At 46.5% G+C, this 27,548-nt stretch overlaps 2 long non-coding RNA genes across 2 annotated transcripts in view; one reads left to right on the forward strand and one right to left on the reverse strand.

Moving 5' to 3' along the window:
* LOC140420314 (uncharacterized) overlaps positions 1 to 27,548 on the forward strand; it is a 30,237-nt gene continuing 2,689 nt past the window's right edge. Inside the window, exons 1-2 of the long non-coding RNA XR_011946293.1 lie at positions 1 to 106; positions 23,002 to 23,134. This is a non-coding gene — a long non-coding RNA (uncharacterized lncRNA). The remainder of the gene's footprint in view (positions 107 to 23,001; positions 23,135 to 27,548) is intronic.
* On the reverse strand, positions 11,380 to 18,604 carry LOC140420313 (uncharacterized). Its single transcript, XR_011946292.1, has 2 exons — positions 18,520 to 18,604; positions 11,380 to 15,697 (listed from the first exon to the last, which is right to left on the reverse strand). It is a non-coding gene; the product is annotated as an uncharacterized lncRNA (long non-coding RNA).

Raw genomic sequence — 27,548 nt, forward strand, 5'->3', positions numbered from 1 at the left:
CGGAAGCTGGACATGGAGGTTTCTGCCGAGCAAAGCTGTTGTTCCTCGAATGCTGAATGAGCTTGAGCTTCACACAGACGCAATCATCTTCCTGTCTCCAACATCTGTGAGTAAAACACTTTCTTTTCTCCCCCTTTCCATTTATTTACTTATTCTCACCTTCAATTGGTGACTTGCAGCAACTGAAGGGAAAGGAAGTGAATCCAGGGAGGGTGCAGACTCTGCAAAGCTTGGCCCAGGTCTCTCTCTTTTAAGGACATTGACATCCTTTGCTCCCTCAGCTTGACACATTTATTTGTCTGGCTAAAAGGATGGTCTCTTTCCTAATGGTCACAATTAAAGGGCTGCTTTCCCCAGGAGATGGCTGACATTTCATAGAATTTACAGATTATCATAGAATTTACAGTGGAGAAGGAGGCCATTCGGCCCATCGAGTCTGCACCGGCTCTTGGAAAGAGCACCTTACCCAAGGTCAACATCTCCACCCTATCCCCATAACCCAGTAAACCCACCCAACACTAAGGGCAATTTTGGACACTAAGGGCAATTTAGCATGGCCAATCCACCTAACCTGCATATCTTTGGACTGTGGGAGGAAACCGGAGCACCCGGAGGAAACCCACGCACACACGGGGAGGATGTGCAGACTCCGCACAGACAGTGACCCAAGCCGGAATCGAACCTGGGACCCTGGAGCTGTGAAGCAATTGTGCTATCCACAATGCTACCGTGCTGCCTTTAAGGGGACAGTAAACAGGACATATTCAACCCAGCCAATTACTTCCCTATCAGTTTATTTCCATCATCAGCAAACTGATGGAAGAAGTCATCAACAGTGTAATCAAACAGCATTTCACTGAGCAATAACCTGTTTGCAGACGCTCAGTTTGGGTTCCGCCTGGGTCACTCAGCCCCTGACCTAATTACGGCCTTGGTTCAAACATGGACGAAAGAGCTGCATGCCAGAGGTGAGGTGAGAGTGACTGTCCTTGACATCAAGGCAGCATTTGACCGACTATGGCATCAAGGAGCCTTAGCTAAACTGGAGTTAATGGGAATCAGGGGGAAACCTCCGCTGGTTGGAGTCATACCTGGCATAAAGGAAGATGGTTGTGGTGATTGGAAGTCAATCATCTCAGCTCAAGGGCATCACTGCAGGAATTCCTCAGGGCAGTTTCCTCAGCCCAACCAACTTCACCTGCTTCATTACTGACCACCCTTCTATCAAAAGGTGAGAAGTGGGGATGTTTATGGATGACTGCACAATGTTCAACACCATTCGCGACTCCTCAGATATTGAAGCAGTCCATGTCGAAATGCAGCATGACCTGGACAGTATCCAGGTGTAGGCTGATAAGTGGCAAGTTACATTTGTGGTACACAAGTGCCAGGCAATGACCATCTCCTACAAAGGAGGATCTAACCACCGCCCCTTGACATTTAGTGTCATTCACATCACTGAATCCCCCACAACCAACATCCTGAGGGTTACCATTGATCAGAAATTGAACTGCACTAGCCATATTAATACGGTGGCCACCAGGGCAGGTCAAAGACTACAGCAAGTAACGCACCTCCTGACCCCCAAATACTGTCCACCATATACAAGGAAAAAGTCAGGAGTGTAATAGAATAATCACCACTTGCCTGGTTGAGTGCAGCTCCAACAACACTCAAGATGCTGTTCTACACCATCCAGAACAAAGCAGCCTGCTTGACTGCTCTCCCTTCCACAAATATTCAAACCCTCCAACACCGACAAACAGTGGCAGCCGTGTATACCATTTACAATGTGCACTGCAGTAACTCACCAAGGTTCCTCAGACAGCACCTTCCAAACCCACGACCACTACTATCTAGAAGGACAAGAGCAGCAGATACCTGGGAACCCCACCACCTGGGGGTTCACCTCCAAGTCACTCACCAGCCGGACTTGGAAATATATTGCCCTTCCTTCATTGTTGTTGGGGGTGGAAATATATCGCCCTTCCTTCATTGTTGTTGGGGGTGGAAATATATCGCCCTTCCTTCATTGTTGTTGGGGGTGGAAATATATCGCCCTTCCTTCATTGTTGCTGGGGACGATATCCTGGAACTTCTTCCCTGACAGCACAGGGGATGTACCTACAACTCAAGGACTGCAGCGGTTCAAGAAGGCAACTCATCACCACCTTCTGAAGGGCAACTAGGGATGGGCAATAAATGCTGGCCTCATCATCGACGTCCACACCCTGTAAATGATTTTTTAAAAATGTTATATCGGACAGAGATGCATCTAGTGTTATATGGAATGTATTAAATATATTATTGATGGTTCTGTCATAAAATACATGTATTATTATTTCTAGTTTTATAGTAATATAATACTGTACCTACATTATATATTTCCAGTCATACAGTCATTGCAGCACTGACAGAATCCATTTGGGAACTCAAGTCAATGCTGACGCTCTGTACAGCAATCCAGTCAGTCCCATTCCCCCTCGATATCCCTGTTCACCTGAAAGCTTATTTTCTTCATATTATATTTTGAATTATTGATCATCTCGATTTCCACAACCCTTGTGGGCAGTGGGTTCCTGCTCATGCCCACCCCATGACTAAATTAAATTCTTCCTCAGGATCACCCCATCTCTAATCAGTAAATATACTTAGATGGAGAGTCTCTACTCTTGTGCAGGTTGTAGTGTGTTTAGATTTGTTCATCAGCATCAATCAGCACCTTCAGGAGAATTGGGAGTGGAAGGAAGTGAATCCAATCCGTATATTACACACATTTATTGTCCAGTAACATAGACACATATCTGTCTGGCAGCCTCTGTGTCCAGGACAGGAAGCAGTGAGCATGGATCTGTCAATCAGCCTGATTCAGTGCCTTCATGAGAATTGGGAGGGTGAATATTAGACACAGCAGAGTGAGAATGGAGGGAGAGTGTGTGGAATGGAGATTTAGAGCATTTGAGGGAAAGAGAGAGAGCAAACAATGTTCGATAGAAACTAGAATTGTCTGTTCTGAATTTCTATCCTGTACTGACAGTGATGACTTTTGTCAAATCTTCTTGCAGGAAGTTAGAATAAGAGGGGCTTGAGGCCGATATCTCAAACTAAATATCACGTCAAGAACTGTCTAAGTCACACAATACTTGGGAACCGAATATCATCGGTCTTGAATCTGGAATGAGAAATGTTTGTCTATTCTGTCTGCTTCAAAAGATTTTAAACATCAGTGTGTCTGGAAAAGCCACCGAGACACATACACCCGAGTGAGAGTGTTCCAGAGCACTGACTGTGGAAAGAGCTTAAACCAGTTACACAGCCTGAAAAAACATCACACCATTCACATCAGGGAGTGACTGTACACGTGTTCTGTGTGTGGACGAAGCTTCAACTGATCGTCCAACGTGGTGAGACGCAAGATCACCCGGACCATGGAGAAACCATGGAAATGTGAGGACTGTGGGAAGGGATTCAAAGGCCCATTCGGGCTGGAAAGGCATCAACGCAGTCACACTGGAGAGAAGCCGTTCACCTGCTCTGTATGTGGGAAGGGATTCACAGCCCCACATGAGCTGGAAAGGCATCAACGGAGTCACACTGGAGAGAAGCCATTCACCTGTTCCCAGTGTGGAAAAGGATTCACTGACATTGGCAACCTGCGGAGACACGAACGAGTTCACACTGGAGAGAGGCCATTCACCTGCTCTGACTGTGGGAAGGAATTCACTCGGTTATCCCACCTGCAGAGACACCATCGAGTTCACACTGGGGAGAGTCCATTCACCTGCTCTGTGTGTGGGAAGGGATTCACTCAGTTACCCAACCTGCTGGTCCACCATCGAGTTCACACTGGGGAGAGGCCATTCACCTGCACTGTGTGTGATAAGGGATTCACTCGGTTCGCCCATCTGCAGACACACCAGCGAGTTCACACCGGGGAGAGGCCATTCACCTGCACTGTGTGTGGGAAGGGATTCAGTCAATTATCCAGCCTGCTGAGCCACAATGTCACTCATACCAATGAGAGACCCTTTAAATGCTCTGACTGTGGGAGTGGGTTTAAAAGCTCTCAGGTACTGATGATCCACCAACGCATTCACACTGAGGAGAGACCGTTCAGCTGCTCTCACTGTACAAAGAGGTTTAGAACCACATCAAACCTGATGAAACATGAGCGAGGTCACACCTAACCATGAAGCAGAATACCTGGAGGCCTTGTTCATTGTGTCCATGGACTTTAACCAGGCCAGCTTCAAGAGTGTACTGCCAAAATTCCACCAACACATCTCCTGTCCCAACAGGGACCCCAACATCCTTGACCACTGCCACACAAACATCAAGGGCGCCTCTCGATCCATCCCCCAACCGCACTTCGGAAAATCGGACCACAAGACGGTGCTCCTTCTCCCGGCATACAAGCAGAAACATAACGGGAGAATCCAATTAAGAAGGTCATGCAATGCTGGTCTGCGGCAACGTAAGAGCTCCTGCGTGTCTGCTTGGAGTCAGTGGACTGGTCCATATTCAAGAACTCAGCAGCCAACCTAAACAGGTATGCCAGCACCATCACAGACTTCATCAGCAAGTGGGTAGAAGATTGCGTGCAAAAGAAGGTAGTACGTTTGTTACCCAACCAGAAACCATGGTTATTCGGGAGATTCGGAAGGCCACATCTGAGGAGTTCAAGACAGGTGACGCTGACCTATACAAGAAATCTAGGTGCGACCTCTGCAAAGCGAACAGGGACATCAAAAGACAATACCAGACTAATTCATTGCATTCTATGTTCACTTCAGCAGGAAACCAACAAACATTTGTCAACTGACCCAGCAGCCTTGGACACACCCATACCCAGCGTCACAGCCTCCCAAGTCAGATTGGCCTTCTTGAAAGTGAACCCTCGGTAAGCGGTGGGTCCTGACAGGAGCCCTGGGCGTGCACCCAGGTCCTGCACGGACCAATTGGCGGATGTGTTTCCGGACATCCTCAATCTCTCCCTACTCCGTTCCGAGGTTCCCATCTGCTTCAAAAAGACCACCATCCATACCGGTGCCAAAGGAGAACCAGGCAATGTGCCTCAACGCCTACCATCAGGTGTCCTTGACATCGATCATTATGATGTGCGTCGAGAGTTTGGCCATGAGACACATCAACTTCAGACTCCCAGAGTGCCTTGATCCACTGTAATTCGCATACCACCGCAACCGGTCCACCGCAGACGCCATGGCCCTACCTGTCCACCGCAGATGCCACCGCCATCTCCCTGGCCCTACACTCATTCCTGGAGCATCTCGACAACAAGGACTCCTATGTCAGACTCCTATTCATTAACTACAGCTCCGCCTTCAACACCATAATCCCAGGCAAGCTCATATCAAAACTCCAAAACCTAGGACTTGGCTCCTCCCCCTGCAATGGGATCATCAACTTCCTGACCCACAGACGACAATCAATAAGGATAAACGACAATGCCTCCTCCACGGTAGTCCTCAATACCGGGGCTCCACAAGGCTGCGTACTTAGCTCCCTAAAAGCAAAATTTGGCTCAACCTCCACCTCTGTGTTTGCTGATGACACGACCGTAGTGGGTCGGATCTCAACCAACAATGGGTCAGCGTACAGGAGGGAGATAGAGAACCTAGTGGCATGGTGTAATGACAACAATGTCAGCAAAACTAAGCAGCTGGTCATTTACTTCAGGAAGCAAAGTATCGTACACACCCCTGTCTGCATTAATGGGGCCGAGGTGGAGATGGTTGACAGCTTCAAATTCCTCGGTGTGCACATCACCAACAATCTGTCCTGGTCCACCCACGTCGATACTACGACCAAGAAAGCACATGAGCGCCTATACTTCCTCAGGAAACTAAGGAAATTCAACATGTCCACATTGAATCTTACCTTTTATTACAGAGATACCATCGAAAGCATCCTATCTGGCTGCAGCACAGCTTGGTATGGCAACTGCTCGGCCCAAGACCGTAAGAAACTGCAGAGTCGTGAACGCAGCCCAGTCCATCACACGAACCTGCCTCCCATCCATTGACCTGTCATGGCTGATATGTTCCCAGTGCTCCATTCTATCCCTGCATCCCTGCAGTTTAGTTCCCTCAAATGCCGATCCAATTTCTGTTTGAAATCTTCCATTGACTTCATTTCCACACAACACCTTCCCCTCACAGGTAGCGAGTTCCAGGTCATTACCATTCACCGCATCAAAATATTCCCCGCCTCTCCAACTCGATTTTCAAATTTACTGATGACACCACCATAGTGGGTCGGATCTCAAACAATGACGAGACAGAGTACAGGAATGAGATAGAGAATCTGGTGAACTGGTGTGACGACCATAATCTCTCCCTCAATGTCAACAAAACGAAGGAGATTGTCATCGACTTCAGGAAGCGTAGTGGAGAACATGCCCCTGTCTACATCAATGGGAACGAAGTAGAAAGGGTCAAGAGCTTCAGGTTTTTAGGTGTGCAGATCACCAACAACCTGTCCTGGTCCCCCCCATGCCGACACTATAGTTAAGAAAGTCCACCAACGACTCTACTTTCTCAGAAGTATAAGGAAATTTGGCATGTCAGCAATGACTCTCAACAACTTTTACAGATGCATCATAGAAAGCATTCTTTCTGATTGTATCACAACTTGGTATGGATCCTGCTCTGCCCAAGACCGCAGGAAACTACAAAAGGTCGTGAATGTAGCCCAATCCATCACACAAAATAGCCTCCCATCCGTTGACTCTGCCTATAATTCCCGCTGTCTCGAAAGGCAGCCAGCATAATTAAGGACCCCACACACCCCGGACATATTCTCTTCCACCTTCTTCCGTCAGGAAAAAGATACAAAAGTTTGAGGTCACGTACCAACCGACTCAAGAACAGCTTCTTCCATACTGCCATCAGACTTTTGAATGGACCTAGCTCGTATTAAGTTGATCTTTTCTCTACACCCGAGCTATGACTGTAACATTATATTCTGCAATCTCTCCTTCCTTTCCCATGTACGGTATGCATTGTCTGTATAGCATGCAAGAAACAATCCTTTTTTCTGTATACCAATACATGTGACAATAATAAATCAAATCAAATAAACCTGTCATATTCTTGTCCACCTCTCTAAAATCTCCCCTCGACCTCCTTTGCTCCAAGGTGAACAATCCCAGCCTGACATAAACAAACAAACAGAATATGTTAATACCTGAGATCGAACGGGAATGTTTAATTTCTGTTTGAAAGATACTGGGAATATTGTCCTGGACAATTAATGATTGGAATGTTTACCTTGGGTGTGGGTGAATGGAATATATCAATCTGGTATCCTCCGACGTTCTAGTGAAAGTCTGGAATGTGCAGACGGGATGAAAAAGTTGATCACTATCTCTTGGAAATATTGACATGCTTTTAAAAAAAATTTAGAGGACCCAATTATTTTTTTCCACTAAAGGGGCAATTTAGCGTGGCCAATCCACCTGCCCAGCACTTCTTTTGGGTTGTGGGGGTGAGACCGACGCAGACACAGGGAGAACGTGCAAACTCCTCACAGACAGTGACCTGGGGCCGGGACCGAACCCGGGTCCTCGGCGTCGTGAGGTAGCAATGCTGACCACCGTGCCACCCAGATATATTTACACCCTGGCCCATGAACTTTATTTTAAAGAAATCCACATTTGAAAGCCCAGATACTACACGAAATATCACCACCATAACAGGGCAGGTAAGACCAACAGACACTCACTTTGATCTTTTCATCAGAGCATCTGAGAGTTAAGAATATGTGTCATGATTTTGGGGATACCGGTGTGGATGTGCAGATGTGATTTCTTACATGTGAAAAATAACAAGCCTAAATTCATGACGAAATGGACTGAAGACCGGGTCCCAAACACACACAGCTACTGGAGACACAGCAGGAGATGAAATGGTTAATGTGGCCAGGGGATTGAGACACCATTGTGACATCATCAAGACATTGACACACTCCAGAGAGAAACTGACTTTAAAACAATCAGGATAGAATTAAACACACTGGACATGGTCAAAGTGGGAGTGAAATTAAAGTGATAATGGGACAATGAAGGGCTTGGGAGAAATAATACTGAGTAAGAACTATCCACAAGTTGGATAAGAGTAATTAGAGAGCTAGAGAATCTTTTACATCCATGCTTGATCTGTCCCTTGAAGCATCTGTCCTAATGTGCCAGTGACCTAGAACTCACGGTGCTCCTTCAGGAGAAGAAAAGATCGAGTAGATGTTACCCCAGGTGGAGCCAGAACAGAACGGGAAAATAACTGAATGAAATTGAGTGAGGCGTCAGAGAGGGTTTTCCTCCCCCTCAAGGTGTGGACTGTAAAAATCCTGGAGGACCCCCTACTTCAGGTTTTCTTGCTAATTAATGAACGTTAAATTAAATTCTATGACTGGCTGTGGATTTATTTTTATTTGATTGTTACACTTCTCCTGTTTTTATTCCTGTTGTGATTACGCTCTGGGTCAGGATGGTTGACAGGTGACAGGATGGGAAATTGTGGTTTGGGTCTTCACTGACCAAATGTTTTATTGATCCGAAAGGTGTAAAAGGGACCAAACTCCAGCAGAAATCGAGCAGAGCTGAGAACAGACGACATGCTGTGTGGGAACAGGGAGATAAACAGCTCCCAGAGGACAGAGAAAACAAGAGTGCCTGGAATCCTGGACAACACCTGGGTGTCAAGGCCACCATGTTTTCACTGCTTGGCATGGGAATGCTGACTCCCTGTACTGGGGACGGAGCGTGGGGAAGACAATTGTTTGAGAGTTTGACGTGGCTTGGGCGGGTACAGATGGTTCAATGACAGGTTTTGTAATTGGTCCATGTGCAAGGAATCTTTTTAAAATCCTTGTCTGTTCTATGTGTCCCTTTATTTTACTGTCTTGCTCACTGCTGCACTATTGCAGTTTCTGGGTTTGAACTACAGACTTTGGAAACACCCCGCTGCAAGCTGTTAGTTGAACTGGCCAAAGGGATTCCCCTCTGTGCTGTGTGGTAGGGTCCCGTGATGTCATTTTGATGGACTTGACTAGCAGTCAATCAGCTCAGATTTACCCCATTCTTCATTGTGATTGGTGTAACCCTTCAGAAACCGCTGAAGGGAAGGCTAGGAGAAGAAGCAATCTCCATTTTAATTCACTTCTATTTACACCTGGAAGGCAGCACACTGCAAGTCTGGACTCTCTCTATTACCCCTCTGCCTGGAGATTTAAAATGCTTCCAGCCAGCCTGTGAAAGCGAAAGTAGATCTCTCTCAGCTGAGGGCTTGTGGCCAAATATCTTCCTCTTTCTGCACAACCTGGGAGCTGTTGGCAAGTTGTCATTTCCGTTCTGATTAAGCAACTGTGAGGCCAGAGCTCTGAGTTTTCTCTCACCTGTTGGACTCCTCCTGAGGGTTCAGGATAAAGAGAGGAGCCATTGAACATCCATTTAAAACTCTCATGTTGAGAACTTCAGTGAGGCTGGTTGTCCGTCTGGTGGTCCATCAATGACCCTGACTCCACCACTCCCTGGAGAAGAGAGATTCACAGACTCATAGACCTCAGGGGAAAGAAATATCCTCATCTGCGTCTTCAATGGGAAATCCTTTTTAAATGTAGTTCTAGTCCCTGCCACAAGGGGAAACATCCTCTCCACATTCTCTCTGTCAGTTCCACTCAAGATTTCACATGTTTCAATAAGATCATCTCTCATTTTTCTAAACTGCAATGGATACAGTCCCAACCTGTCCAACCCTTCCTCAGAAGGTTACCTCCCCATTCCAGGAACCGATGGAGTCAACTTTCTCTGAACTGCTTCTAATGCATTTCATTTTGAAATAAGGAGACCCAAACTATACACAGTGCTCTAAATATGGTCTCACCAAGGCCCTGTACAACTGCAGCAAAACATCCCGACTTTTATATTCCAGTCCCTTTGCAACAAATGACAATATTCAATTTGCCTTCCTAATCACTTGCTCTACCTGCAAACTAATTTACTATGGTTCCTGTACCAGGACACTGTCATGTGAGGGTACCTTTAAGACATGGATGTTTAAGCAATGTACCTTTAAGAAAACAGTGATGTCAGAGTGGGTGGGGCTGAGCGTAGGTCAACCACTTTGCAGGTTTTTAAGTTTCAGTTTAAAAAGCAGCGTGTGTGTGTCGGTGTGTTTCCAGTGAGCTGCAAGTTTTGAAAAGAGCTGGGTGTGTCTGTGTTTTGCAGTGAGCTGGATCTCTACCATGAAAGACTATCTCTGGATCATTTGGGTGATTTAAAGTAAAGCCTTTAACCTGATGTGATACTGTTTCAAGGTGTTAAGTCTCTTGGAAGTTTGAAGGAACATTTTAAGGAGTTATTTACTGTTGCAATATTTTCTGAGTTATCTTTGAAGTAAGGGGTGTTAAGAGATCCAAAGTTTATTTTAGATGTTAAGTTGAGTTCATGGAATAAACAGTGTTTTGTGTTTAAAAACCCACGTGTCCATAATTGTAATCCCACATCTAAGGAAAAAGCCGTGTGCTCGGAAAAGCAAGAAATCCATTAAAGGGAGAGGTTGGTTGAACTCCATGATACATTTTGGGGTTCTGAAAACGCCCAGATCTCGCTGTACCTCATGCTTCAGCAATCTCTCACCATTTAAATAATGTTCTGTATTATTTAACCCTTTCTGCCAAAGTGGACACATTCACATTTTCCCAAGTTATGGTCCGTCTGTCAATTTGTTCCCACTCACTTAACCTATTTCTTGTCTATTATTATTTGTCATTTGCAGACTCCTTAAGTTCACTTCACAAATTACTTTCCTACCAAGCTCTGTGCCATCATCAAATTTAGCTGCCATACATTCAATCCCATCACCCAACTCATTCATATAGTTTGTAAAATAGTTGAGGGCCCAGCACTGATCCTTGTGACATTCCACTTGTTGCACCTTACCAACCCAAACGTAACCCATTTATACCTACTCTCTGCTTCCTGTTAGCTAACCAACCTTCTAACCATGCTGATATGTTGCTCCTCCCGCCCACCCCACCATCCTGAGCTCTTATTATGTGCAATAACCTTTGATGTGGCACCCTGGGGAATACCTTCTGGAAACCTAGATGAACAGGTTCCCCTATATTGACATTCCTTGTTATTTCCTGAAAAAGACTCCATAAATTAGTCAATCCCAATTGACTCTCTGAACCATATTTTCAAACATTGTGTCAAAAACTAAAATCTCCTCTCCCCCTCTGGCTCCTTTACAATTAGCTTAAGAGAGACTCACTTTCAGTTAAAGAGCCTGTCAACCTCTTTCACCCACTTTCCCCAAAGTGAATGAATTTAAGCAGAAAAATACCACCAAAAATCAAATATTTTCAATGAAACAAGTTTATTCATGAAATAGAACATGGTTGTAAATAATATCGGAACATTACTTGCGGATCAAAGACAACCAGAGTAAAAGAGTAACCATGAAAGGATGTTCACAATATTCGGGACCCAAATGTTTCTCTTCGGTTCCTCTGTAGCTTGTTCCTCTGACTCCCCACTTTGAACACAGGAGCACAAAACCCTGGGTTCGAGACACCATCAGCCCTGATCATCCCCATCACCTGATTTCCCAGTCAGTCCTCCAGCAGCTTCCTGTCTATTAGTGTGACACCCATGGCAGATTCCCAACTGGGGCACAGGCCCCGTTCTTCTCAGCTAAATTCAGCCCTCAGCTCAGTTGCCTCGCTGTCATTGACACGATCAATAACGAGACAGAAAGGTGCCAGAGGCTTAAATAGGTAGACAGAACTTGTAGATTAGAATCTCTGTAAAGATCAGTAACTTCAAAACAAAAATCAAATCCCTAGTCAACAAATTAAAGGATCACATGACATGACTTGAGGTTTTATAACTTTTACTGGAACAAACAAACTAGAAGCAACATTAACTAAATATTATTTTTGTAGGAAACCTACACCTTAAAAGTATCAGTCCAAAGTGATTCCTGAGGGTTCCGTTCTTTTCTTTTCCCAATCTGGCAGCCTTTAACTCCAGAACTGTCTTTCACAGTGAAAGATTGGCGAGCTACCAGAAAACCGAGACTAGCATAAATAGGTCATATTTGGTTGGCAAGATGTAACGAGTGGTGTGTCACAGGGATCAGTGCTGGGGAGTCAATCTTTTACAATTTATATCAATGACTTGGATGATGGGTCTGAAGGTAATGATTGTTGAGTTTGCTGTTGATGCAGGCAAAAAGGAAAAGGAGGTGGTGTTGCACTGATAATAAGGGACGGCATCAGTACATTAATAAGGGAGGATCTCAGATCAGGAATACAAAATGTGAAATCTGTTTGGGTGGAGCTAAGGAACAGCATGGGACGGGTTTGGTGCCAGAGGCACAGTGCTGCCTACACACCCCAAGGAGGTTGTACAGTTTTTTACAGCACTGTTGGCCTGTCCGGATGGTGTTTCTCACGGAGGTTACTGCCTCTGCCACCTGTGCCCAGGTATGATGAATGGTGGCAGCTGGCAGCTTCCTTCCCGGGCCGTGGTACAGGGATGCCCGCCTCTCCTCCACGGCGTCCAGCAGGGTCTCAAGCTCGGTGTCCGTAAAGCGGGGTGCCACTCTCCTCACTGCCATCTTGTTGGCTGGGATGGTGTGTGGGGAGTAAAGTGTGTTTATGCAGCTTGTCAGCCTCCTGAGTGTCAATCGTGAATCCGGCAAATCCGGCACCGTTTCTCATTGGAATGGATTGAGTTCCATGTTGTGCCGGTCCTGGCCCCTCAACAGTCGTTGAATTGGACCAGGTGCGGCATCAGTTTTGCTATCGTAGAACTCGCGAATCCTGTCCTAGCATCAACACTTAGTCTCAGGAATGGAAAATTTAGCCAAAGAAGTCTCCCAAAATTAGAGATCCAAGGAACGAGGGAGAATGAGGAATAAAGGATTACTAAGAGGCTGCATTGGAGAAATTAATGGGATTGAATATTGATAAGTCCGGGAGACCTGATATTCCACATCTCAGAGTGTTGAAAGAGGTTGCTATCAAGATCACAGATACATTGGTGATCATCTTCCACAATTCTATAGATTCTGGAATGGTTCCTGCAGATTTAAGGTAGCAAATGTCACCCTGTTGTTCAGAAAGGGAGGGAGAGAAAAAATGGTGAACTACAGACCTGTTAGCCTGACATCAGTATTGGGAAAATACCAGAATCTATTATAAGGGATGTGATAAATGGACACCTGGATAATAATAATTAACCTGGATTTATGATATGGAGATGCCAGTGTTGAACTGGGGTGGGCACAGTAAGAAGTCTTACAACACCAGATGAAGGAGCTGCGCTCCGAAAGCTAGTGATTCAAAACAAACCTGTTGGACTTTAACCTGGTGTTGTAAGACTTCTTAACATGGATTTAGGAATAGGTAATCATGTTTGACAAACCTTTTGGAGTTTTTGAGGATGTTATTAACAGAATTGATAAAGGGGAGTCCGTGGATGTGGCACACTTGGATTTTCAGAAGGTTTATAATAAACACCCCACAGGAGGTTAGTCAGCAAAATGAAAACACATGGGATGGGAGGTAATATACTGGCATGGATTGAGGATTGGCCAACAGGCAGAAAACAGAGAGGAGGAATAAATGGGTCATTCTCACCTTAGCAGTTGGGATGAGTGGGTTACTGCAAAGATCAGTACTTGGGCCCCAGCTGTTCATAGTTTATACAATGATTTGGATGTGAGGACTAAATGTAATATTTCCAAGTTCGTAGATGACACAAAACTGGGTGGGAATGTGTGTTGTGAGGAAGATGTAAAGTCTGGTATTGTCTCTTGGCATCCCTGTTGGCTTTGCAGAGGTCGTACCTAGATTTCTTTGCATAGGTCAGGATCGCTTCTCTTGAACTCCTCACACCCGGTCTTCAGTAGGGAGTGAATCTCCCGATTAAACCACTCTTTCTGGTTGGGTAACGTACGTACTACCTTCTTTGACACACAATCTTCTACACACTTACTGATGAAGTCTGTGATGGTGCTGGCATACTTGTTTAGGTTGGCTGCTGTGTTCTTGAATATGGACCAGTCACTGACTCCAAGCAGTCGAGTAGGAGCTCTTCTGTTACCTCAGACCAGCACTGCACGACCTTCTTAAACGGATTCGCCCGCTCAAGTTTCTGCTTGTATGCCGGGAGAAGGAGCACTGTCTTGTGGTCCGATTTTCCGAAGTGCGGTCAAGGGATGGATCATCAGGCGCCCTTGATGTTTGTGTAGCAGTGGTCAAGGATGTTGGGGCCCCTGTCAGGACAGGAGATGTGTTGGTGGAATTTTGGCAATACACTCTTGAGGTTAGCCTGGTTGTCCCCGGCCACGATGAACAAGGCCTCTGGGTATTCTGTTTCATTTTTATTTATAGTGGTTACAATTCATCAAGCGCATTCTTCACTTCCGCCTGGGGTGGGATGTAGACCGCCGTGATGATGGCAGAAGTGAACTCCATAGAAGGTAGTATGGACGGCAGTTCACAGTCGGGTATTCCAGGCCGGGGAGCAGTAGTTCGTCAGGGTCGCCACGTCCTAGCACCAGGAGTTGATGAGAAGACAAATCCCTCCACCCACTCCAGGTTCAGTCCTGGATGTGATTAACAGCAGGAATAACAGCAGTATCTAACCGTCATCACTTGTGAACCCTTTGATGTCTGAGCATGTTGGATGACTCCCTGCCCACAGTTACAGCAGGTGAATGGCCTCTTTCCAGTGTGGACTCGCTGGTGTGTCAACAGGGCAGATGAATCACACAATCTCCTACCACAATCAGAGCAGGTGAATCAAGTGTGAACTCGCTGGTATCTCCGCAATGTGGATGATGTTTGAAATCTCTTTGTGCAGTGAGAGCAGCTGAACAGTCTCTCCTCAGTGTGAATGCACTGGTGTTCCATCAGTACCTGAGAGCTTTTAAACCCACTCCTACAGTCAGAGCATTTAAAGGGTCTCTCATTGGTGTGAGTGACAATGTGGCTCAGCCAGTGATGACCGAGTGAATCTTTTCCCAGTCGGAGAGGTGAACGCGCTTTCCCCGGTGTGAACTCGTTCGTGTCTCCGCAAGTTGCCAATGTCAGTGAATCCCTTTTCACACTGAGAGCAGGGGAAAGGCCTCTCTCCAGTGTGACTGCGTTGATGCCTTTCCAGCTCGTGCGGGGCTATGAATCCCTTCCCACACATAGAGCAGGTGAACGGCCTCTCTCCAGTGTGACTGCGTTGATGCCTTTCCAGCCCGTACACGCCTTTGAACCCCTTCCCACAATCCTCACATTTCCATGGTTTCTCCATGGTCCGGGTGCTCTTGCGTCTCACCGCGTTGGACGATCTGTTGAAGCCTCGTCCACACACAGAACACCTATACAGTCTCTCCCTGCTGTGAATGGTGTAGTATTTTTTCAGGCTGTGTCAGTGGTTAAAGCTCTTTCCACAGTCAGTGCTCTGTAACAGTCTCACACGGGTGGGTGTGTCTCAGTGCTTTTCCAGACACACGGATGTTTAAAATCTCTTGAAGCAGACAGAATAAACAAACATTTCTCCTTCTAGATTCAAAGGTCGATGATATTCGGTTCCCAAGAATTGAGTGACTCAGTCAGTTCTTGACGTGATATTTAGTTTGAGATATCGGCCTCAAATTCCTCTCGTTCGAACTTCCTGCAAACAGATTTTATAATAGTAATCATTGTTAGTACAGGATAGAAACTCAGAACAGACAATTCTAATTTCCAGCGAACATTCTTTCCTCTCTCTTTCCCTGAAATGCTCTAAATCTCAATCCCACACTCTCCCTCCATTCTCACTCTGCTGTATCTAATATTCACCCTCCCAATTCTCCTGAGGGCACTGAATCAGGCTGATTGACAGATCCAAGCTCACTGCTTCCTGTCCTGGACACAGAGGCTGCCAGACAGATATGTGTCTCTGTTATTGGACGATAAATGTGTGTAATGTACGGACTGGATTCACTTCCTTCCACTCCCAATTCTTTTGAAGGTGCTGATTGATGCTGATCAACAAATCTAAACTCATTACAACCCGTACAAGAGTAGAGACTCTCCATCTAAGTATATTTACTGATTAGAGATGGGATGATTCGGAGGAAGAATTTTATTTAGTCATGGAGTGGTCATGGAGCAGGAACCCACTGCCCACAAAGGTTGTGGAAGTCGAGATGATCAATAATTCAAAATAAAATATGAAGAAAATAAACTTGCAGGGGAACAGCAGGGGCTGTTTAGCACAGGGCTAAATCGCTGGCTTTGAAAGCAGTCCAGCAGCACGGTTCAATTCCCGTAACAGCCTCCCCGAACAGGCGCCGGAATGTGGTGACTAGGGACTTTTCACAGTAACTTCATTTGAAGCCTACTTGTGACAATAAGCGATTTTCATTTCATTTAGGGGCTGTTTAGCACAGGGCTAAATCGCTGGCTTTGAAAGCAGACCAAGACAGGCCAGCAGCACGGTTCAATTCCTGTAACAGCCTCCCCGAACAGGCGCCGGAATGTGGCGACTAGGGGCTTTTCACAGTAACTTCATTTGAAGCCTACTTGTGACAATAAGCGATTTTCATTTCATTTCATTTTTCAACAGGGATATTGAGGGGGAATGGCACTGACTGGATTGCTGTACAGAGAGTCAGCATTGACTTGAGTTCCCAAATGGATTCTGTCAGTGCTGCAATGACTGTATGACTGGAAATATATAATGTAGGTACAGTACTATTTACAAAACTAGAAATAATAATACATGTATTTTATCACAGAACCATCAATAATAGATCTAATATATTCCATATAACACGAGATAGATCTCTGTCTGATATAAAATGTTAAAAATTCATTTATGAGACGTGAGAGTCGCGGTTCAGCCAGCATTTATTGCCCATCCCTAGTTGCCCTTCAGAAGGTGGTGATGAGTTGCCTTCTTGAACTGCTGCAGTCCTTGAGTTGTAGGTACATCCCCTGTGCTTCAGGGAAGGAGTTCCAGGATGTCGTCGCAGCAACAATGAAGGAAGGGCAATATATTTCCACGTCCGTCTGGTGAGTGACTTGGAGGTGAACCTCCAGGTGGTGGGGTACCCAGGTATCTGCTGCTCTTGTCCTTCTCGATAGTAGTGGTTGTGGGTTTGGAAGGTGTTGTCTGAGGAACCTTGGTGAGTTACTGCATTGCACATTGTAGATGGTATACACGGGTGCCACTGTTCTTCGGTGGTGGAGGGTTTGAATATTCGTGGAACGGGGAGCAGTCAAGCAGGCTGCTTTGTTCTGGATGGTGTAGAGCAGCATCTTGAGTGTTGTTGGAGCTACACTCAACCAGGCAAGTGGTAATTATCCTAATACACGCCAGACTTGTGCCTTGTATATGGTGGACAGGCTTTGGGGGTCAGGAGGTGCGTTACTCACTGTAATCTTTGGCCTGCCCTGGTGGCCACCATATTAATATGGCTAGTCCAGTTCAGTTTCTGATCAATAGTATCCCTCAGGATGTTGGTTGTGGAGGATTCAGCGATACTAATGCCACTAAATGTCAAGGGGCGGTGGTTAGATCCTCCTTTGTGGGAGATGGTCATTGCCTGACACTTGTGTAGCACAAATGTAACTTCCACTAATCAGCCCACATCTGGATACTGTCCAGGTCATGATGCATTTGGACATGGACTGCTTCATTATCTGAGGAGTCACGAATGGTGCTGAACATTGTGCAGTCATCCACAAACATCCCCACTTCTCACCTTATCATGAAATAGATTCATTGATGAAGCAGCAAAAGATGGTTGGGCCAAGGACTGCACCCTGAGGAACTCCTGGAGCTGAGATGATTGACCTCCAACCACCACAACCATCTTCCCTTGTGCCAGGTATGACTCCAACCAGCGGAAAGTTTTCCCCGATTCCCATTGACTGCAGTTTAGCGGGGGCTCCTTGATGCCACAGTCGGTCAAACGCTGCCTTGATACCAAGGGCAGTCACTCTCACCTCAACTCTGGCATTCAGCTCTTTTGTCCATGTTTGAACCAAGGCTGTAATGAGGTCAGGTGCTGAGTGACCTTGGTTGGACCCAAACTGAGCGTCCACGAGCAAGTTTTGCTGAGTAAGTAACACTTGATAGCGCTGTTAATGAGTCCTTTCATTACTTTGCTGATGGTGGAGAGTATTCCAACAGGGAAGTAATTGGTTGGGTTTGATTTGTTCTGTTTACTGTTCCCTTTCATGTCAGCCATCTCCTGGGGAAACTAGCCCTTTAAATGTGAACATTAGGAAAGAGACCATCTTTTTAGACAGACAAATAAATGTGTCAAGTTGAGGGTGCAAAGGCTGTCAATGTCTTTCAGACAGAGAGAGACATGGGCCAACCTTTCCAGAGTCTGTACCCTCCCTGGGTTAATTTTCTTTCCCTTTCGTTGCTGCAAGTCACCAGTTGAAGGTCAGAATGAGACAATAAATGGAAAGAGGGAGAAAAGAAAGTGTTTTACTCACAGATGTTGGAGACAGGAGTCTGTGTGCAGCTCAAGCTCATTCAGAATTGGGGGAACAACAGTTTTGCTCGGCAGAAACCTCCATGTCCAGCTTCCGCATTGAGACAATGGGGGAGCTCTGATTGGTGGAAGAGCAGAGTCCTTCCGGTCCTCCAATCTTCCTATTGGTCAACTCCTCAGCAGGAAGGTCAGCGGAAGTGATCTCGCCTGCACATGCGCAGATTCCCCTTCCCTCAGACATGCGCAGTCCCGGGTCAGGGGATGGGGAGACCACCGACGGCCGGAACTGTCAGCCGGTTGCCTGGGAACCTTGTCTCGAGGATAAGTGGGGGATGGGGAACAATGGATGGGGCGGGGCTCCCGCGTCTGCGCGCTGGCAAGTGACGTCACCGCAGAGCGGATTTATTCCTATTGGCTGATTTAGAGGATGAGCTCCTTTGTGATGTCACAATGTGGAGGTTGGACAATGAGTTTCAGACTAAAACTTCCTCCTCTGGGCAACATCTGGGAGCAAATCAATGCCTTTCATAAGATATAGGAGCAGAATGAGGCCATTTGGCCCATCGAGTATAACCCTTCAACCCGATTAAAAATCTGTCTAACTCCTCCCTAAATTTACTCACTGTCCCAGCTCCACCGCACTCTGGGGTAGTGAATTCCACAGATTCACAGCCCTTTGGGAGAAGCAGTTTCTCCTCAACTCTTTAGAATTTGCTACCTCTTTTTAAAAATAATCTTCTTTGTCACAAGTAGGCTTACATTAACACTGCAATGAAGTTACTCTGAAAAGCCCCAACGCTCCACATTTTGGCTCCTGTTCGGGCACACAGGGAGAATTCAGAATGTCCAAATTATCTAACAGCCCGTCTTTCGGGGCTTGTGGGAGGAAACCGAAGCACCCGGTGGAATCATAGAATTTACAGTGCAGGCGGAGGGCATTCAGCCCATCGAGTCTGCACCAACCCGTGGAAAGAGCACCCCACCCCAGCCCATGCCTCCACCCCATCCCCGTAACCCAGTAAACCCACCTAACCTTTTTGGATACTAAGGGCAATTTATCATGGCCAATCTACCTTTTATCATGGCCAATCCATATAACCTGCACATCTTTGGACTGTGGGAGGAAACCAGGGCACCCGTACAAAACCTATAAAGACACGGGGAGAACATGCAGACTCAACACAGCCAGTGACCCAAGCCGGAACCGAACCTGGGGCCCTGGAGATGTGAAGCAACTGTGCTCACCACTGTGCTGCCATGCTGCCCATCTTATCCTAAGACTATTACCTCTCGTTCTAGAATGCCTGAAAGACGTGCTGTTAGGTGAATTGAACATTCTGAATTCTCCTTCTGTGTACCCTAACAGGCGCCAGAATGTGGCGACACGGGGAGTTTCACAGTAACTTCATTGCCGTGTGTTTTTTTTAATTTAAAGTACGCAATTCATTTTTTCCAATTCAGGGGCAATTTAGCGTGGCCAATCCACGTGGCCAAACCTAGGCTGCACATCTTTGGGTTGTGGGGGCGAAACCCACGCAAAAACAGGGAGAATGTGCAAACTCCGCATGGACAGTGACCCAGATCCGGGATCGAACCTGGTACCTCGGCGCCATGAGGCGACAGTGCTAACCAGTGCGCCACCGTGCTGCCCCATTGCGGTGTTAATGTAAGCCTACTTGTGACAAAAATAAAGATTATTATTATTATTATTAAGTAGGAGTAGCCTCTCCAAGGCAGCCTTCAGGACGCGCGACAATGCAGAATCGCCAAGCAGAAACTTATAGCCAAGTTCCACACATGGGTACGGCCTTGACCGGGACCTTGGATTCATGTCACATTACATTCAGCCCCCCCCCCCAACCATCTGGCCTGGGCTTGCAAAATTCTGGCTTGAGACAATTTGCACCTCTTTAACCTGTGATTATCCCTCTCTCCAGTCACTCCGTCTGGACCTGTAAATACTTAATTACCTGCAAAGACTCGCATTCAAAAGTATTGTCTTGTATCATTGACTTTCTCTATGTATATGTTTCTGGAACCCACCTCTTCATTCACCTGAGGAAGGAGCTGTGCTCCAAAAGCTAGTGATTTGAAACAAACCTGTTGGACTTTAACCTGTAAGACTGTGGGCTTGTCAGCTGTACAGTGAAACCAGGCATCCAACAGCCACAGAGTCCTCTAATATTGGACACTGGGTTATCCCTGTTCTGTAAAAAACAGACCTATCTGATACTGGGGGTGATATAGTTAACCTGACCCTTAATTCATTCAATTCCAAAAGTGAATAACATTGATTCAAGTATAGTGATTACTCTGTTAATCTGTCAACAAAGTGGTGTCAGTTCATGCAGATCGCAGTCTGAACTCAATTTCATTACTTATTTTTGTTACTGACCAGTATAGTGTCCAATCTAAAAGGACGGTAGCACAGTGGTTAGCACAGTTGCTTCTCAGCTCCAGGGTCCCAGGTTCAATTCCCGGCTTGGGTCACTCTCTGTGAGGAGTCTGCACTTTCTCCCCGTGTCTGCGTGGGTTTCCACCGGGTACTCCGGTTTCCTCCCACAGTCCAAAGATGTGCAGGTTAGGTGGATTGGTCATGATAAATTGCCCTTAGTGTCCAAAAAAGATTAGCTGGGGTTACGGGGGGTAGGGTGGAGGGTGGAGGGCTTAAGTAGGGTGCTCTTTCCAAGAGCCGGTGTAGACTCGATGGGCCAAATGGCCTCCTTCTGCACTGTAAATTCCATGATTCCTCTATGACACAGCTCAGAATAGGGATGTTTGGTTTGTGTTTCCTGTCTGCAAAACCTCTCTGCTCATCGCCTGGGAAAGGTGATTACAAAGGACATAGCTGTCAGTAAAGGGTAGAAATCCAGAACTGACAATTCTAGTCATCAGAGAACATACTTTTCCCTCTCAAACTATAAATCACTGTTCCTCACACACTCCCTATTGATTATAGATCGAATACATCCTCCTATCACATTACCATGGGCACCTCACCAGTAGAGAGACAGGAAGGTGCTGGAGGATGGACTGGAAATAGGGCTCTACCAATCAGGGCACAAGGTATGGGACAATGTGTGTGTGTGTGTGTGGCGGGGGGGGGGGGGGGGGGGGGGGGGGGGGCTTTGGTATCGTGACCCACAGGGTTCAGTTCTCATGTCCAAAGCAGGGAGTCATGGTACAGAGGAACCAAAGAGAAACAATTTGGATCCTGAACATTGTGAACATCCTTTACTCTGGTTGCCTTTGATCCTCAAGTCATTTTGTCTTTCTCACCTTGTTTGTTTCATTAATTAACATTTGTTATAAAAATGTTGATTTTTGAGACTTTTCATGATTAGATTGATGCACTTTCGGGAAAGTGGGTGAGAGGGGTTGACAGGCTCTTTTTTAAAATAAATTTAGAGTACCGAATTATGTTTTATCCAATTAAGGGGCAATTTAGCAGAGCCAATCCACCTACCCTGCACATCTTTGGGTTGTGGGGGTGAGACCCATGCAGACACGGGGAGAATGTGCAAACTCCACACAGACAGTGACCTGGGGCTGAGATCGAATCCGGGTCCTCAGCGCCATGAGGCAGCAGTGCTAACCACTGCATTACCATGCCGTCCCTGACAGACTCTTTTAACAGAAAGTGAGTCCCTCCAAGATAATTGGTAAAGGAGCCTGAGGGACAGATGAGATTATATTTTTGACACAGCGATGTTAGACAATGGGCTTCCGGGAGTCAATACAGCCTTTATCCACCTTTCCCAAATTCGGGAATGATTCACAGTGATAACCCTTATTGGTGACAGCGGTTAGATTTTATTCAGTGGAAACAAGAGCTCACACATGCTAATGTCTGAGCAGTAGTGTGAAAGTGTACAAACTCAGCAATAGCATGATGGGAAAAATAGCCAACTTATGTAACCATGTATAAGAAAGCTGTGTCAGCTATTACCAAGATCAGACCCTGACAAACTAGACAAAGCTAAGAATCCACATAATCGTATCATACAAGGCCAGAAGAGGGAAAATAGTGCCTGACCTTAGTAAAACCTGATAACAAAGTCACGATCTAGGAATGTCCTAATAACACAACCTCCTCATGACCGAGGACCATCTGCGTCAAGGCATCATGAGTGCAGAGGTGAAAGCAAAATAGGACCACGTCTTAAACCCTCTAAAGACAAAATACTGCGAATAAGCCAAGTCAGGGTCTTTCCATGACAACATGTTTGTTCAGAAGTTATGACTGTATTGATTCCTTACTACTGATTACATTTTTGAACAAGGTCTGTTTTTGTAAAATGATACTGCTTTTGTATAAATATTGAACGTTTTCTCCATGTCTTTGCGAGCTTGAGGAAGAATCAGCAGTTTTGCCTTAACTGCTCTCTCACTTCAAACTGTAGCCATACTGCATGCAGACTTTGGTCAATAAAGACTAAGTTATTTTTAAGAAAACAGAGTTGTAAAGTTGTTTTCTCCACAGTCTCGAAGTAGGAAAGATTTCCAATTCAACATTGGCGCTGCGAGCCCTCACCAATACCCTGCGTGACTTCCGTGGGGGACCTAACAAGTGATCGAGCAGCGACCCGGAGAGCGGAGACGGACGGCGCAACAAGGTAAGCTTTAACCTTGGTCTCTCTCTCTCTCTCTCGGATCGGTGCTGTGACCCCTCGTTCCTGACGGAGAACGCTGACAGGTGACGGTGTTCGAATCTAAATTTGACTGTGAGTAAAGTTCTTAGGGTCTGGGACCCGGTTGTCGTTCGTAGCCTAAGGTCAGGGACCCCCTGCTCTTGTTTTTCCCCCCCAGGACAGGGATACAGAGGCTTGGCTAGGGTCAGGGACCAGATTTTGATTTTTGACTTTTAAATTTGCAAGGCAGTTTTTCCCCATTTTTTTTCTCTTTTAATTTTTTTTCCACTCCTTAAAAGTCATGGGCCAGAGCCTGGACAAAACGGAGGACAATTCTCCCTTGCTTTTTATGTGCACTACGTTCCCTGATCAGGAGCGCAATTTACGTCTCTTGTCTTCAGCTTTAAATAAGAAATTCGGAACTGAAGTTTGGCCACTAGGTAGTACCTGGAATTTAGAAAACTGCACCGCTGCAGAGACAGCCATTTGGTCTCGGAATGCCGGAGCCAAATGGAAGAAATTAATCACCAAATGGCAAAAAGAATCAGACAGATGACACAAACTGTCCTTATTAATGAGTTGGAGGGACAATGCCCGTAGGAGAGGGATTGCTGATTATATAGACGGAGAAACCAAAGACTGGGAAACGTTGAAATTCGAATGTGGACTATGGGACAGGAAAGATCCTAAGAAACAAGGGGTGGATAATACTGCATCGGGTGATAAGCAGGAGGATCCTCCCACTCCCTCTGGAATGCCGTTGTTTCCCTATTCGGTTGATACAGAGGAGGAGGAGGAGGAGGAATTAAACCCCACGATGCCCCTATATCCGCCTCTTCCCACCTCCACGGTGCGGCAGCCCCGTTCTCCCCCTCCCCCTTGTAACAACCTTGCTGCCGATAATCTCCCTGCTGCTATTTCTCCCGTAGCAACACACACTCGCTCAAAAGCACCAACCCCCTTCCTCGATCAGCCCGTCACCTCTGTTAGTCAGGCTTTCCAAGAATTAACTATCCGCACAGCACCGGTAGAGGAGCCTTTTCCACCACCGCCTCCCCCTGCAAATTTTCCAATCCGACATCTCGTTAACCCTCGAGCGACTGATGATGACAACCAATTTATTGAGACATGGCAGGCTTTTAAACCTCAGGAACTCTGTTTGATCATGGCTCACTGTCCGTCACATAAGACGGACCCAGAGGGCTTTACTGAATATCTGAGGAGAACTGCGACCGTGTATGGTGCTACCCCTAGGGATCAGTATTCCCTTATATTTTCGTCCCTTCCCCCAGATTTAGGTGAGAAATGGAAACGGGAATTAGGGGATCATGGGACCACATGGGATGCGTTTAAGACCAACAATCCATCAGATGAGGCGCAACTCACTTTAATGTTCCCAGCACTTAAGCGTGCTCTCCGTAAACCTGTAGATATCTCCAAAATTCTTGATTGTACACCCACTCCTAAGGAGGAGGGTCCTGAATTTTTTGACCGCTTTTGTGGAATTTACACTCTTTATTCTGGTGATGAGACTTTTAATGCGGGCTTGAAATCTCCCCAGTTCAATGCGCTGCTTATGCAGGTCGTGCCTGACTGCATAGCGACCAGTATTAAAACTAATAATATGGATTGGTCCGATAGCTCCAAATCCCACATGCGACGTGCTATCTCTTATTACTGGAGCAATGGCTGTGACAGAGAAGCTTTCAGAAGGGACCCTCCTACACCCAAAATAAAGTCGGAGTTTGTCCAGCGACCCCCTCGCAAGAACCCCCCACCATATGAACGTCACCATGGCCCTCCACGGCCTTGTCCTCCAACCCGAGACAGTGTCAATTGCTTTAATTGCAGACGGACGGGTCACTACGCTAGGGATTGCCTTGCTCCACGCAGAGACAGGGCACCCCCTCCACGGCGGTATGCTCCCTTCACTGACTCCCACCCCTATTGACTGGCCCGCTCCAATTTCACGGTTCTCTCTGGCGACCACTCTGAGGAACCCACAGCTACAATTCACATTGAGGGTATTCCCGTCCCCTTCCTCATTGATACAGGGGCAACTGCTTCTACGTTGAATTTGACGTTAGTTAAACAATATTGTTTTCCTCTCTCAGACGATTATGTGGAACTTTCTGGTTTTATGGGTGAGGGGTCTATATACCAACTCACGAAACCCCTTCTGGTTCAATTTAATGACCGTCAATGTTGTATTCCCTTCACTGTCACGCGTACCCTCGGTGTTAATCTTGCTGGCCGTGATCTGTTATGTCCCTTACAAGTTGAGTTTGTTTGCCTTGATGACGGCGTCACGATCTCCACGGCTCCACAAGTCCAGCCTCGAAATTTACCCCTTTTTTTCACTCCCGAATGGTGGTCCGTTGATTTTGATCCCTCCAATTTTTCGCCTCCCTTGCATGTTCCTCATCCACACGTGACCCTTTGCTATGACCACACGGGGTGCTCGCCCGATTTGGAGACCGTATACCAGGACTTCCTTGGGTCCACGGTGGCGGTTACTTTCATTGCTCATGCTGAGGGAAAAGAGGGCTCTGCATTTCTTGTTGAAGTGCCCCTCGTATTCTGGAAACAGTCTGGACTAGTGGCACCTCACGTTACCCTCACTGTCAATGCAGGCTACAGTGCCAGGTCACTGGGCTTTCTGGTTGCTACCCTCCAAGGAAAATGTGACCCTTTTTATACTGGATGACAGACCTTCCCTGAAGGCACGTTACAGTATTTTTCACAGCCCTTTTGTGTTGATGGTACATTGAACCACCATCGGACCAACCGTTCCCCGTCCCCAGAGATTCCTGCAGACTTATGGGCTGCGTCCAATCACGAAGTGGGTCTTACTAATGTGCCTCCAGTTCTCATTAAGGTTAAGTCCGGTGTGCCCCTGCCCTCCATTTCTCAGTACCCTATTCGCCCTGACGCTGAGGAAGGAATCTCCAGCATGATACAGTCCTTCCTTCAACAGGGAATTTTGGTTCCGTGCCAATCGCCCTGTAACACTCCTATTCTTCCGGTTCATAAGGTTGGGCGGCCGTCTGAATGGCGTTTGGTCCAGGACCTCCGCTGTATCAATCAAATCGTTGAACCCTTGCATCCCCTGGTCACTAACCCGGCTACAACCCTCAGTAATATCCCGCCTGAGGCAGCTGTCTTTACCCTTGTGGACTTACAACACGCCTTTTTTGCGATACCCCTTGCCGCTGAATCCCAGTATTTGTTTGCCTTCACATTCAAAGGGCACCAGTACACTTGGACTAGGCTACCGCAAGGTTTCATTCATTCACCGACACTCTTCTCACAGGCACTGCACTCCCAATTAGCTACTTTGACACCCCCGGGGGGATCTACTATTATACAGTATGTCGATGACTTACTCCTTGCTAGCCCTGACTTTGCTTCTAACGAACGCGACTCCATTTATCTGCTCACCCGTCTCCATTCCTGGGGATATGTAATACCACCTAATAAAGTACACAAAGGACAGAGGCAGGTTAAATTTCTGGGCGTTCTGATCAGCGCGACTGAACGTTCCCTTACGCAGGATCGTATTACTCCCATTTTGCAAACCGCACTTCCTACCTCGCCAAAGCAGATGAGAGCCTTTTTAGGTTTAGTGAACTTTTGCAGACAATGGATTCCGAATGTTACTGCTCATACTAAGGAGCTTACTCCTTATTCCTCCCAGAATTCACCCCTTAAGTTTGAACTACCCGATTTAGCACAGCAATCTTTTGTTACTCTCAAGAACGCGCTGGCTTCTGCCCCGGCTCTAGGACGACCTCTTTATGACGGGCCCTTCCAGTTGTATGTTAATATTCTTGACCTATGTGCCACGGGTGTCTTGACACAGGAACATGGTGACCAACACCGTCCGGTTGCCTATTATTCTACTAAATTGGATCCAGTAGCTTGTGGTTTGCCCCCCTGCACTCAAATTCTCACTGCTGTACATGTGTTAGCTCAGGCAGCCTCTAATTTAACCCTTCATCAGCCCGTGCATGTGTATACCTCACACTCTGTTGTGGCTCTCCTTACATCTCAGCAGACCCAACATCTGACACAGGCCCACTTGAGCCGATATGAGGTCTCACTATTACAGAACCCATACCTGTCTTTCCATTACTGTTCCACTTTAAATCCCGCAGCATTCCTCGACCATCCCCCTGATGTACTTGTTGATCCACCACATGATTGTTTGCTTAGGAATCACTTCCTTACCGCACCTCGTCCCGATTTAACTGACCACCCTCTTGATAATCCTGATCTCACTTTTTATGTTGATGGCAGTTCTTCTATTTCCCAAATGGGTGTCCCGCAATCGGGGTATGCCATTGTTACAGACACTGACATTCTGGAAGCAGCTGCTTTCCAGATTCCAGTCTCGGCA

The sequence above is a fragment of the Scyliorhinus torazame genome, chromosome 5 (genome assembly GCF_047496885.1).
Source record: "Scyliorhinus torazame isolate Kashiwa2021f chromosome 5, sScyTor2.1, whole genome shotgun sequence".
NCBI classification, from domain to species: Eukaryota; Metazoa; Chordata; class Chondrichthyes; order Carcharhiniformes; family Scyliorhinidae; genus Scyliorhinus; species Scyliorhinus torazame.